The 14,132-nt window shown below is 47.4% G+C and overlaps 1 pseudogene; it reads right to left on the minus strand.

Moving 5' to 3' along the window:
• Positions 1–5,178: 5,178 nt before the first annotated feature.
• Positions 5,179–5,415, minus strand: LOC130296099 (U2 spliceosomal RNA; annotated as a pseudogene).
• Positions 5,416–14,132: the final 8,717 nt, after the last annotated feature.

Below are 14,132 nucleotides of genomic sequence, written 5' to 3' on the forward strand. Positions count from 1 at the left end.
ACTACTGGGGTGACACACTGTAACAAACCTCCTCATGTAATCTCCTTACTACTGGGGTGACACACTGTAACAAACCTCCTCATCATGTAATCTCCTTACTACTGGGGTGACACACTGTGACAAAACTCCTCCTCATGTAATCTCCTTACTACTGGGGTGACACACTGTAACAAACCTCCTCCTCATGTAATTACCTTACTACTGGGGTGACACGCTGTAACAAACCTCCTCCTCCTGTAATCACTTTACTACTGGGGTGACACACTGTAACAAACCTCCTCCTCCTGTAATCACTTTACTACTGGGGTGACACACTGTAACAAATCTTCCATGTAATTACCTTACTGGGGTGACATGTCTCCTCCAGCTCCGCCCCGCCTCCTCCACAGCATCACACAGGTCCTTCAACCACGATCTTCCCTCTCCACCACAGCTAAGCTCCGCCCCAACATGTGATGGTGACATCATCACAGGTCCTACATCTCCAGCATCTAGCAGTCTGGGCCAGGGGAGGAGACGGAGGGAGGGTAAGAACAGAGAGAATGGTCCTGCAGGACTAATGTAAGGAACAGCATTCCTCCTGTGGAAAATGCAAAGGAACGCTGTTCCTGCAGGACTCGAGCCCTCCACTGCCCCCATACACATACACTGCCCCATACCATACACACTGCCCCCATACACACACACTGCCCCATACCATACACACTGCACCATACACATACTCTGCCCCATACACATACACTGCCCCATACCATACACACTGCCCCCATACACAGCCCCCATACACATACACTGCCCCATACCATACACACTGCCCCATACCATACACACTGCACCATACACATACACTGCCCCATACACATACACTGCCCCATACACATACACTGCCCCATACCATACACACTGCCCCATACCATACACACTGCACCATACACATACACTGCCCCCATACACATACACTGCCCCCATACACCGCCCCATACACATACACTGCCCCCATATACATACACTGCCCCCATACTCATACACTGCCCCCATACTCATACACTGCCCCATACACATGTACTGCCCCCATATACTCACATGCACTGCCCCCCATACACAGCCCCCATACACATACACTGCCCCATACCATACACTGCCCCATACCATACACACTGCCCCATACACATACACTGCCCCATACACATACACACTGCCCCGTACCATACACTGCCCCATACACATACACTGCCCCATACCATACACTGCCCCCAAATACACACACATACAGAGCCCCCATATACACACATACACAGCCCCATAGAAAATACACTGCCCCATACACATACACTGCCCCCATCTACACACACATACACAGCCCCCATATACACTGCCCCATACACATGTACTGCCCCCATATACTCACATGCACTGCCCCCCATACACTGCCCCTATGTACACGCACATACACAGCCCACATATATACTGCCTCATACACATACACTGCACCATACACATATACTGCCCCTATATACACACATACACTGCCCCATACCATACACACTGCCCCATACACATACACTGCCCCATACACATACACTGCCACATACACATACACACTGCCCCGTACCATACACTGCCCCATACACATACACTGCCCCATACCATACACTGCCACATACACATACACTGCCCCATACACATACACTGCCCCCATATACATACACTGCCCCCATACACATACACTGCCCCATACCATACACACTGCCCCCATACACAGCCCCATACCATACACTGCTACATACACATACACTGCCCCATACCATACACACTGCCCCATACCATACACACTGCACCATACCATACACTGCCCCATACACATACACTGCACCCATACACATACACTGCCCCATACACATACACTGCCCCATACCATACACACTGCCCCATACCATACACTGCCCCCATACACATACACTGCCCCATACCATACACACTGCCCCATACCATACACACTGCCCCATACCATACACTGCCCCATACACATACACTGCACCCATACACATATACTGCCCCATACCATACACTGCCCCAATACACATACAATGCCCCCCATAAGCATACAATGCCCCCCATACACATACACTGCCCCCATACACATGCACTGCCCCCATACACATACACTGCCCCCATACACATACACTGCCCCATACACAGACACTGCCCCCATACACAGACACTTCCCCCATACTCATACACTGCCCCCATACTCATACACTGCCCCATACCATACACACTGCCCCATACACATACACTGCCCCCATACACATACACTGCCCACATACACTGCCCCCATACACATACACTGCCCCATACACATAAACTGACGACATACACTGTCCCATACACATACACTGCCCCCATACCTTACACACAGCCCCATACATATGCACTGCCCCATACACATATACTGCCCCTATATACACACACGTACACAACCCCATACACACATACACTGCCCCTATAAACACACACGTACACAACCCCATACACACATACACAGTCCCATACCATATAAACTGCCCCATACACATGCACTGCCCCATACACATACACTGCCCCATACACATACACAGCCACCATATACACACATACACAGCCCCCATACACAAAAACAGCCCCATACCATATACACTGCCCCTATATACACACATAGACACAGCCCCCACACACAGTCCACCATACACACAAACACAGCCCCCCACACACACATACAGCCCTGTACCATATACACTGCCCCATACATATACACTGCCCCCATACACTGCCCCATACACATACACTGCCCCCATACACATACACTGCCCCATACCATACACACTGCCCCATACACTTACACATACACCCATACAAATATACTCGCATACACAGCCCCATATACTCACCTACACTGCCCCATACACATGCACTGCTCCCATACACATACACTGCCCCCATATACACACACATACAGAGCCCCCATATACACACATACACAGCCCCATACAAAATACACTGCCCCATACACATACACTGCCCCCATCTACACACACATACACAGCCCCCATATACACTGCCCCATACACATGTACTGCCCCCATATACTCACATGCACTGCCCCCCATACACTGCCCCTATGTACACGCACATACACAGCCCACATATATACTGCCTCATACACATACACTGCACCATACACATATACTGCCCCTATATACACACATACACAGCCCCATACCATATACATAGCCTCATACACATACACTGCCCCTATATACACACACAGCCATACACATACACTCAGGACCAGTTTTAGATTTAATGTGGCGCTGGGCAAAATTAAAAGTGGGGCCGCAAAAGCCAAACAAGTTAGATTTTATTGTGAAACGACTGATGTCATTACAAAGTAAAATTGGTAGTGCATAAAACAAGCGCTTGTAGGGGTCTGTAGGTGGAAAACTGAAAGCGTTATGGTTTTTAGAAGGTGGGGAGGAAAAAACAAAAGTGCAAAAACGGAAAAACGCTGAGTCCTGAAAGGGTTAAATGATCAGGAGCACAAGCCACAAAGCGTATGTCCCTGTAGACACAATATTTGCTAGACACACAATACCGCTATATTGTTCCAAATTAAAAACCACAATAAAAAGACCAATATTCTGACATACAATAACATATACTGTAGTGGTAGATACCAACTATACACTGGCACCCTGCAGATCGAATGAGGCCGGGTTCACATATGTCAGGCGTGCACTGGAGGGAAACTAATGCTAGAACTGATCCCATTTATTTGAATGGGGCAGTTCACAATCATCCAGCGTCTTAATTTTGACACCGGATTGTTGGACACACCGGAGAGGGAGGTTTGGATTACACCCCCTGAAAAACACTACTGTGCGTGTGTGTATGTATATATATGTATCATAGGAAAGAAAAATAAAAAATATATATATATATATATATATTTCCCAACCAGAGTGTATCCAGCTGTTGCAAAACTACAACTCTCAGCATGCTGGGATTTGTAGTATTCCAACAGCTGGAGGCACCCTGGTTGCGAAACATTGATATATACACACACATGCATAAATCAGTGTTTCCCAACCAGGATGCCCCCAGCTATTACAAAACTATCAATCCCAGCATGCCCAAATAGCCTAAACAGCTGGAGGCACCCTGTTTGGGAAACACTGTTAACAATATATATATATATATATATATATATATATATATATATATATATATATATATATATACAAAGTCCCGAAATCACAGCACCAGTCAGGTCATGGATCTTGAAATACTGGATTATTTTATTCTTCCCCACAGCAAATGCAACGTTTCGGAAGTAGTAGCCTTTATCAAGCATAATACAAATACAAAATGTGCATATATATATATATATATATATATATATATATATCACAGATACATTTCATTGGCTACAACTCATGTGATACAAATGTATAATTATCTAAAAACGCACCTCTATTTAAATTAAATTGGAGCAATGCTCTGTTAATCACAGTGATGTCAAGTTGACATAGCATCCGTCTATATACAATACAATCAATACACATATAAAGTGCCCTGTGCCATATGACATACAGTGCTATATAGTGTTATATAGGTACCTTCAGTATCAGCCAAATATATAACTCGATCGCACCCAGAACATGCCGATCGCTGCCATCTCCGTTCTCATTCTTGTTTGTATACAAAGCGACTGCGCATGCGTCGGAAAAGTTCCTACGTATCAGCGCATCACTTCCGCTCTCGATCGCTCACAGTAATGTGTGCTGATCAGGTGCGCGTAATGCCCTTACCCACACTAATCACCATTTGTGTTCTGCGGCTGCGCAAACGGGTCCGACGATCGTGTTATCACACTGGACATATCGCAATCCAGCCGGCCGGCTGTGCATGCGCATTGTAACCAAACACTTGTAACCTAGCAAATCATGTTTGAATAGTACAACAGTAAATGCTGACATCAAATTATCATGCAACTGATATTTTATTTCTAGATGACATGAATGAGGGCATATATTAGAAAAAAAAATAATATATAAGAGGATGGCTGCAATGGCTGCGATCTTGGCTGTAGTGAAGGTCCCCACGCATTTGCTGTGGGGAAGAATAAAATAATCCAGTATTTCAAGATCCATGACCTGACTGGTGCTGTGATTTCGGGACTTTGTTTATATATATATATATATATATATATATATATATATATATATATATATATTCTTTTATTTTATTGAAGAGCTGAGGTATGTGCTCTCAAGTCACCCAAGTGCAAGTATTCACACAAAATACCGTGCACAAGGATGCGGTCTATCGCAAGCCCTTTTTTTACACTTGATCTTAGCCAAAAGGCCCAGAGGTGATAACCGGTAAAGGGGTGGAACCAACCATGCCCCCTTCATGAGCACTCACACTACTTATAGGGAAGAAAGGAAGGCTGGCAGGAGGCCTCCCATGCATAGGAAAGGAGGGAGGCAGGCAGTCTCCCATACACTCTCTGGGTGGGTGGCAGTCAGCCACCCGTACATACAGCACAGGCTAAATCCACATCATTGCTTAAAAGAAGGACAGGAGTCCATTCCACTCTGATGGAGCAATAAGCAATGCAATCCATACCCTGGCTTTTACAGGAACCCCTGTAATTGTGTAATTCACATTTCTTGCCACAAGATGGCAGTGGTGTTTTAAAATCTTGAACGCTGTGCACAGCTAACTCCGTACTATTGAAATTGCTCAGTGTCTGTCAGACAGACTGGTATTTAGACTCTTCTATCTAGTTAGTTCCGGTGCCCTGCTGCAGCTCGGGCACGGGAGTTACTAACTAAGCGGGGACACTGGCACAGCGTTATTATTAAAACATAATCCTCCCTTACTTTAAAGGAAGGGAGGATTACGTTTTATATCATGAAAAACTATTTCGGAAACTATGTCGGAGTTAGCTGTGCACAGCGTTCAATATTTTAAAACACCACTGCCATCTTGTGGCAAGAAATGTGAATTACACAAGTCAAGAAATATTTTAAAGAAGCATTAATAAAAGTAAATTTTTAGGGGATCTTTAGTCAGGGTTAATCCTGAGGGGATTTATTTCCCCAAGTAGGTTGTTCATTAATAAGTCGGCCCAGAGATCCCTAGGGGATTTAGCTAGTGTAGGTTTTCGTGACATATTCTACTTTAACATAGCGGTAAATTTTTGTGGTTACTTGCATCACAAAATGTCATGAAAATTTAGAAAATTTTGCATTTTTCTAACTTTGAAACTCTCTGCTTGTAAGGAAAATGGATATTCCAAATACATTTTATATTGATTCACAAACACAATGGGGGAGATTTATCAAAGGATTTAGACTGATTTTTCATGTCTAAATTTGTCGCACAGAAAGTCGCAGTCTAAATATGTGCGACTTTTCTGCGACTTTTGCTCTAGAGGAATTTTAGAACATGATGCATGCAAGTCTATTTTAGACAGAAATGCATTGGAAAATGCATTGGTGCTGAATTTATCAAGTGCGACTTTTGTGCGACAAGTCGCATCTGCCCAAAATACGCTGAAATGTCAGACCATGCTGGAGCAGGACTAAATGCAGTTTAAGCTGTAGACCCTGAAGTCTGAGCACAGAATTTATCAAGGGCTGTGAGACCTTTGATAAATTAGGAGCACAATAGACAGGAGACTACCACATACGCTGGTCTATAAGCATACCCAGAATAGACTAGATTAGTAAATGTCCCCCAATATGTCTAATTTATGTTGGCATCATAAAATTGACCAATTTTTTACTTTTTGAAGACATTAGAGGGCTTCAAAGTATAGCAGCAATTTTCTAAATTTTCATGAAAATTTTAAAATCTGAATTTTTAAAAGACCAGTTAAGTTTGAACTGGATTTGAGGGGCCATTCTGTGAGAAATACCCCATAAATGACCCCATTGTAGAAACTACACCCCTCACAGTTTTCAAAATGACATTCAAAAAGTGTGTTAATCCTTTAGGTCTTTCACAAGAATTGCAGCAAAGTGGAGGAGAAAAATCAAAATCTGCATTTTTTACACTAACATATTATTGTAGCCCCATTTTTTTCATTTTTAAAAGTGGTAAAAGGAGAAAAGCCCCCCAAAATTTGTAGCTCAATTTCTCTCGAGTACGTAAATACATCATATGTTGACATAAAGTGCTTTGTGGGCTCACAACATGGCTCAAGAGGGAAAGAGCAACTGTAGGATTTTTTTAAACAAATTTTGCTGTCATGGTTTTTGGGGCCATGTTGCATTTAGGAAGCCCCCATGGTGCCAGAACAGCAAAAAAAACATATGGCATACTATTTTGGAAACTACACCCCTCAAGGAATGTAACAAGGGGTATAGTGAGCCTCAATACCCCACAGGTGTTTGGCGACTTTGCGTTGAAGTTGGGTGTAAAAATGGAAAATTAGATTTTCTCTATCGGCTCCATTGGGGGACACAGACCATGGGTGTATGCTGCTGTCTCTAGGAGGTATGACACTATGGCAACAAAAAAAAGTCGGCTCCTCCCAGCAGGATATACCCGCCTCTAGGCCCTGAGCTAATCAGTTTTAGCTTAGTGTCTGAAGGAGGTGGACATGGTCTGGAATTCTCCAGACCAGGTCTTCTGTTTCTTATTTTTCCTAGTTAGGGTATGTGTTAGTTTTTTATTCCGTTTTCTTTCATGTTTTCAGGTGGGGACTCAGGAACTGCGGCTCACTGTTTCCTCATTGTGATTGAGGGGGCACAGACATTGCGTATATGCGCTGTTCACCCCCTCTCGCCAACGGTCAGCGTCTGGGGTTGTACCTCATGGGTCCGGGTCCCCCTATTCCCTGCTCGCTTTGCTCGCACATGGTAGCTCAGCGTGATGCAGGTAACAGAAAGCTGACTGAAGACCTCACAGAAGACTCCATTAGGTAAGTACTTCTGATTGAGGTGAGTATATATTCTTCTCCCTTTAGGTGCTGACTTGCAACCTCTGGAGACCCTCATTTTTTGGCCCACCTTTCAGGGTCCAAGGGGCTGGCCTGTGTTAGGGGCTCTATCTTTTATTCTAAAAAAAGGGGCGAGCAATGGCATATTGGGAATGAATGGTTTACTTTATTATTATGCACATGTGTGTGTGTGTTATACTATGCGGCTGACAGCCGCGGCGCTTACTATGTGGCTGACAGCCGCGGCGCTTTTACTGTTCGGGCGCATGAAGCGCCGACTTACTTTCGATTTCGGCAGCAGACGACTGTCGGCGAATATGTGTATCGCCCGCTCACTTCCCGGTGGGCGCATATGCGGCTGACATGTGCGCCTGGGGCAAGGAGCGGGCGCCATTACTATTGTTCTTCTCGGCGGCCGGGGAGCTATAGCTCCGCCCACAGGGCCGCCGGAGCTCACTGGAGGCGCGGATTGTCCTCCAATCAGCGCCGTGTGTGCGATTTTCGGTGGCAGAGGCCAATCAGACAGGGCCCCTGCTCCAGGCACGCCCCTCTCTGGCTATTGGCTGGCCTGTTTCTCCCTCTCTATCTACACAGAGCGGAGTTCACCTCACAGCAGCCACCACAGGGGACACAGACTCGGGTGAAATAGTTCTTTTTTCATTATGCTCGTACCCAGAATTGTTCCTCCCTCTAAACAGACAACTGGAGCGTTAGTTTCCTATTTGGTCTGTAAGAACTGTAATTCCAAAATACCTGGTTCTGCTGAACCCACTTGCTCTGCCTGCTCCTCTGCTGCCCCAGACCCCCTGGTACCCTCGGATGCTCTTTCAGTTCTGGTGGATTCGGCCGCCCCTCCAGCCTGGGTTTCTTCCCTATCCCAGTATATGGGCTGACTTGACTCAAGTCTCCCGTTCGGTGACTGAGGCTTCTCGTGACGTGGTGTCTGCCTTGAAGAGGTCTGCCCTGTGCCAACCCTCTAAAGGGCCCCGCTCCTCTTCTCCACATACTTCACCCTCTCACAGGCGTACTAGGGGTGTATCTTCTGACTCTTCCATTGAGTCTTCAGGTAGACGTGGGTGCTCCCCTCGTGGGTCCCGCCCCCCCCCCCCCCGTGTCATCTGGTCACAAACGTCGCTCCTCCAGAGGACGTTCCCGGAATCGCCACTCTGCCTCGCAAGAGTCGCGTACCCGGTCATGGTCGCCCCCCACTTGTTCACATTCTCCTGGTGGATGAGGCTTTCGAATTGGCATCTGACTCGGAGGACCGCTCGGATACAGTTGAAATGGTGAACTCATTGGTTGCGGCCATAAGAGACACCTTTCACTTAGAGGACCCAGGATCTTCGGATGTGACTCCTGAAGTATCTTTTCATCATGCTAAACTGGCGCATATGCGGCTGACATGTGCGCCTGGGGCAAGGAGCGGGCGCCATTACTATTGTTCTTCTCGGCGGCCGGGGAGCTATAGCTCCGCCCACAGGGCCGCCGGAGCTCACTGGAGGCGCGGATTGTCCTCCAATCAGCGCCGTGCGTGCGATTTTCGGTGGCAGAGGCCAATCAGACAGGGCCCCTGCTCCAGGCACGCCCCTCTCTGGCTATTGGCTGGCCTGTTTCTCCCTCTCTATCTACACAGAGCGGAGTTCTCCTCACAGCAGCCACCACAGGGGACACAGACTCGGGTGAGAGTTCTTTTTTCATTATGTTCGTACCCAGAATTGTTCCTCCCTCTAAACAGACAACTGGAGCGTTAGTTTCCTATTTGGTCTGTAAGAACTGTAATTCCAAAATACCTGGTTCTGCTGAACCCACTTGCTCTGCCTGCTCCTCTGCTGCCCCAGACCCCCTGGTACCCTCGGATGCTCTTTCAGTTCTGGTGGATTCGGCCGCCCCTCCAGCCTGGGTTTCTTCCCTATCCCAGTATATGGGCTGACTTGACTCAAGTCTCCCGTTCGGTGGCTGAGGCTTCTCGTGACGTGGTGTCTGCCTTGAAGAGGTCTGCCCTGTGCCAACCCTCTAAAGGGCCCCGCTCCTCTTCTCCACATACTTCACCCTCTCACAGGCGTACTAGGGGTGTATCTTCTGACTCTTCCATTGAGTCTTCAGGTAGACGTGGGTGCTCCCCTCGTGGGTCCCGCCCCCCCCCCCGTGTCATCTGGTCACAAACGTCGCTCCTCCAGAGGACGTTCCCGGAATCGCCACTCTGCCTCGCAAGAGTCGCGTACCCGGTCATGGTCGCCCCCCACTTGTTCACATTCTCCTGGTGGATGAGGCTTTCGAATTGGCATCTGACTCGGAGGACCGCTCGGATACAGTTGAAATGGTGAACTCATTGGTTGCGGCCATAAGAGACACCTTTCACTTAGAGGACCCAGGATCTTCGGATGTGACTCCTGAAGTATCTTTTCATCATGCTAAACTGGCACCTCAAAGGTTCAGCTCTCACGCTGAATTTGACACCCTTCTGGAATCTGCATGGAAACATCCGGACAAGAGGCTCCCGGGAATGAAGAAGGTTCAGGTGCGTTACCCATTCGACAAGGACCTTGCCTCTAAGATGGTTTCCCCTCCCTTGGTGGATCCACCAATTTCCCGCCTCTCTAAGGCTACTACACTGTCGCTAGCAGATATGGCTGCTTTCAAGGATTCAACGGACAAGAAGGTGGAGTCCTTAGCGAAGTTTGCCTCTGAAGCAGCAGGCTCTTCTATGCTTCCCACCTTCGCCTCGGCTTGGGTGTCCAAGGCCCTATCGGTGTGGTGCTCAAAACTCCGTCAGGGTATCCAGGCGGGATCCCCCCAGAGGATCTGTCTGCTTTGGTTCTCCAATGCTCTAAAGCTGGGGACTTTCTGTGCACAGCTTCCATGCAGTCAGCCCGTTGTGCTGCCTTTGCTGTGGGTCACCTGGCGGCCCTCCGCCGTTCCATGTGGCTTAAGGCTTGGGATGTGGATGCGGATGCCGCTTCCAAAAGGTCTCTCACCGAGCTTCCTTTTACTGGTGCCCGTCTTTTTGGCAAGCGCCTTGACGAGATTATCTCTGAGGCGACGGTTGGCAAGAGTTCCTTGTTGCCTCAAAATAAGGCTCGCTCTACTTCCCAGAGGAAGTCCTCTTCCTTTCAGTCCTTTCGGACTTTTGGCCCTAATAAGGGGTCTAGGCAGGCGCCTTCGTGGGACAAGAAGGCTCCCTCATTCCGGGCTTGCCCGTCTTGGAAGTTGGACACCAACCGTTCCGGCCGTTTTGCGGCCAAATCGGGCAAACGCAAACCCACTTCTGCATGAAGTGATGCCCCCACCCGCAGATTTTTCTTGGGTGGGAGGTCGTCTCTTACTTTTTCGAGACATCTGGACCACACACATTCAGGACTCTTTGGTCAGGGACGTGGTGTCCAACGGATACCGAATGGAATCTGCCTCCCTCCCGAGGGATCGTTTTTTTCAGTCCCGGGCCCCCCGGTCTCCTTCTCTGGCGAAACAGTTTCGGGAGGCTCTCCGGTCCCTGCTTCTCCAGGGAGTTATTTTTGGGGTTTCTATTCCAATCTTTTTGTGGTCCCCAAGAAGGGCGGTTCTGTGCGGCCAATCCTGGACCTCAAGCGTCTCAACCTTCATCTTCTCATCCGCCACTTCCGATTGGAATCCCTCCGTTCGGTAGTGGCATCCATGGAACAAGGGGAATTTCTTTCTTCAGTGGACATCAAAGATGCCTACCTCCATGTTCCAATATTTCCCAGCCATCAATGGCTTTTTTTCCTATTACTCCTTGTGAAAATGAAAAATTTGGGATAACACCAGCATTTTAGTGAAGAAAATAAAATTTTTCATTTTCACGTCCAACTTTAATGAAAATTTGTCAAACACCTGTGGGGTGTTAAAGCTCACTATACCCATTCTTACATTCCGTGAGGGGTGTAGTTTCCAAAATGGGGTCACATGTGGGTATTTATTTTTGTGCGTTTATGTCAGAACCGCTGTAAAAGGTAAAAGGAGAAAAAGCCCCCCAAAATTTGTTGGGCAATTTTTACCGAGTACGGTAAAGTGAGAGAGCGCCATGCGCATTTAAGGCCTAAATTACGGATGCAAGAGTTAGACTTGCCTCGGATACCAAAATTACCCTACGGCAGTGTTTCGCAAACAGAGTGCCTCCAGCTGTTGCAAAACTCCCAGCATGCCTGGACAGTCAATGGCTGTCTGGCAATACTGGGAGTTGTTGTTTTGCAACAGCTGGAGACTACGTTTTAGAAACCGTGCCATACCAGAGGTTTCTCATTTTTATTGGGGGGGGGGGGGGGGGACTGTGTAGGGGTATGTTTATAGGTAGTGTTTTTAGGGTACATTCAGACTGCCGGGGGATTACAGCGAGTTTCCTGCTGGGAGTTTGAGCTGCAGCAGAAAATTTCCTGCATCTCTAGCTTGCAGCGAGAGACTAACTGTAAACCCCCGCCCCTTGTGAATGTACCCTGTACATTCGCATGGAGGGGGGGGCAAACCCCCAGGTACCGCCACCATCTTCTCCCCCCCCCCCCCTCTCTGCCTGACATCCAGGGGCGGGCAGAGCGGGGAATTTCCATGGTAACCCCTCCGCCTTTAACTGCCATTGGTCAGTAGTCATTACTAATGGCAGGGGATAGGGGGGGATGGCACCACTGCCACCTCGCTCCTATCCCTTAGGAGGATTGGGGCTGTCACTGACAAATCCTTTCATCCCTATTTTCCGGGCAATCGGGTCATCAGAGACCCGATCAGCCCGGAATTGCCACAAACGTCGATTTGCCGCCATGGCCGACATGGGGGGTTCTCAGGACCCTCCTAGGCATTTTCACAGGATGCCTGCTGAAAGATTTCAGCAGGCATCTCGGTCCGGTCCCCGACGGCTAGCGGCGGGGACCGAAATTCCCACGGGCGTATCCATACACCCTCAGTCCTTAAGGACTTTGAAACGGGGGCGTATGGGCACGCCCTCCATCCTTAAGGGGTTAAGATCTGCATATGAAAACAACACGCCTACCTTTGTTGCCTGCAGCCACCTCCCTGGCTGTCCGGACACGGAATCAAACCAACTGTAACGAGAAACTGAAAATAAACAGTATTCACCTGCATCCTTTTGGACTCTTTGCTGAATCAGGGTAATCTGACAACCCATGGTCGTGCTGTTGGTGCTTCTGGTTCTTCTGCTGTTTACACCTGGCAGTGGCATTGAATGACATTTAATAGAACTAAAGGTCCTGGGTGCAACAATCCTCCCATGAGGACCAGCCTCAACAGCTTTGTAGATTGCACTCATGTTTGCAACTCCATATACATTTTATTTTCTTCATACTTCTTTCTTCATACTTTTTTCTTTCTGTCATTCAGACTTTCATTCATTCTCACTCACTCACTCACTCACTCACTTTAATTCATTTGTTCTCTCTCTCACTCACTCAATTACTCACTCAATCACTCACTCACTCTCTCTCTTACCCACTCACTCAGTCAGTCTCTCTCTCTTTCTTTCTTTTTTTTATTAATTTTTTTCCATCTTCTTCTTCTTCTTCAGACCCCATCATAGCACTAATGCTTATCCAATACCACCAGCAGATGGAGACACTCCATTGCAACATTGGTTGTGAGCAGCAGTCTCTAAAAACAAATGCCTCATGGCTGATTTCCCATCAATCAATGGATGGCAAATTTTGTTTTTATCATTCACTGACCACAGAACCAATGCATGGTCAAGCAACAGCAATGACGCACCCTTGTGAATAACCATGAGACCCTCACATCATTTAACAGGATTCAGCACCACCTGCAAGACAGCTACGTATCATGTCATGTCAAACCTGCACAGGTGTGCTAGATTAGTATTATTATTATTTTTTTTGTTTTTATGACATCAATCAGTGTGCAAACATGGTCAGTAAAACGCCAAATGGATAGACGTTCATAAACCAGTCAGTGCAACTCATTATTGTGGTCTCTAATTGTGGAACTCTTTTTTTTTTTGTGAGGATACGATGAGCTTATCCAATTAAGGAGGCCATTCAGCAGTACTGGGTCTGGACAGCAGCGGCACCTTCTGCAGCCAGACTGACTGACATGACAAGGCAGGCAACAGCTGCAGCAGCACCCACAGAGGATTAAATAATAATCTGTCTTTTTTAACACTGGAATG

This window comes from Hyla sarda, chromosome 11 (genome assembly GCF_029499605.1).
Source record: "Hyla sarda isolate aHylSar1 chromosome 11, aHylSar1.hap1, whole genome shotgun sequence".
In the NCBI taxonomy this organism is placed as follows: Eukaryota; Metazoa; Chordata; class Amphibia; order Anura; family Hylidae; genus Hyla; species Hyla sarda.